The following is a 1,327-nucleotide window of genomic DNA, read 5'->3' on the forward strand; positions in this document are numbered from 1 at the left end:
TTACTTTTACAAAATAATTGACACAATTTTGATGAGAAAAAGAGATATAAACAAAATGAAATTTCTCCTATTTTTTTCTGAGTGAAAATATAGGGTGAGAGATACATTTAAATTAAAATTTAGGGCGCTCTAGATAATCTCAGAATGGGGCCAGTCACCGGAAAGACCAAGGGATTAGAGGGTGGAAACTCTCAACCCCATCCACCAGCCTCCAGGGAGGGGTGCCTGGAGATCAAGCTCTGAAAACTTCAATGAGATTTGGTGAGCTTCTAAGTCACTGAATACATGGAGGGCAGTGCACCTGGAGAGGGCCTGGAAGCTTACAAGTTCCTTACCCCATACCTGGCCTTATGTGCCTCTTCATCTGGATGTTCATCTGTGTTTATAATATCGTTTATAATAAACTGGTAAATGTGGAAAAAAAAAATTATTAGTGGGATTCTTAATTTGACCATGTTGGATTTATCTGGAGGAAGGTAGGATTAGGTGAGGATTTTTAAACTGTATTCCATAATGTATTAATTTTGACACTTCACAGGTATGATGTTTTTCTTTATGTTTCTAGGAAAGATGGATCAAAAGAACCAATAGTGGAGATGAGAACTGAGGATGAAAGAATCACTAATCATGAAGATGGCAGCCCAGTAAATGAACCAAATGAAACCACACCACTAACAGAACCTGAGTATGTATCTTGAGATGCTTACTTATATTTATTATTATTTTTTATTTCAGCATATTATGGGAGTGCAGATGTTTAGGTTACGTATGTTGCGCTTGCCCCCCCCACCCCAAGTCCGAGCTTCAAGCGTGTCCATCCCCCAGATGGTGCGCATCGCACTCTTTGTGTATGCATATGCCCATCCCCTCCTCCCCCCTGCCTCCTCCTCCCTACCTGACATCCAATAGATGTTATTCTTATATTTGCACTTATGTGTTGATCAGTTAATACCAATTTGATGGTGAGTACATATGGTGCTTGTTTTTCTATTCTTGGGATACCTCACTTAGTAGAATGCGTTCCAGCTCTATTCAGGAGTATACAAGAGGTGCTATATCACCATTGTTTCTTAAAGCTGAATAGTACTCCATGGTATACATATACCACATTTTATTAACCCACTCATGTATTGATGGACACTTGGGTTGTTTTCACATCTTTGCAATTGTGAATTGTGCTGCTATAAACATTCGGGTGTACGTGTCTTTTGTTCTTTTGGGTAGATACCCAGTAATGGGATTGCTGAATCAAATGGTAATTCTACTTGTATCTCTTTAAGGTATCTCCATATTGTTTTCCACAGAGGTTGCACTAGTTTGCAGTCCC

General features: G+C 39.3%; 1 pseudogene across 1 annotated transcript in view; it reads left to right on the forward strand.

Moving 5' to 3' along the window:
• The first annotated feature begins 453 nt into the window (after positions 1 to 453).
• LOC105824482 overlaps positions 454 to 1,327 on the forward strand; it is a 122,304-nt pseudogene continuing 121,430 nt past the window's right edge. Inside the window, exons 1-2 of the transcript XR_001138203.1 lie at positions 454 to 476; positions 566 to 689. The product of XR_001138203.1 is annotated as an elongation factor 1-gamma pseudogene (transcript). The remainder of the gene's footprint in view (positions 477 to 565; positions 690 to 1,327) is intronic.

The sequence above is a fragment of the Propithecus coquereli genome, unplaced genomic scaffold (assembly GCF_000956105.1).
Source record: "Propithecus coquereli isolate 6110/MARCELLA unplaced genomic scaffold, Pcoq_1.0 Scaffold741, whole genome shotgun sequence".
NCBI classification, from domain to species: Eukaryota; Metazoa; Chordata; class Mammalia; order Primates; family Indriidae; genus Propithecus; species Propithecus coquereli.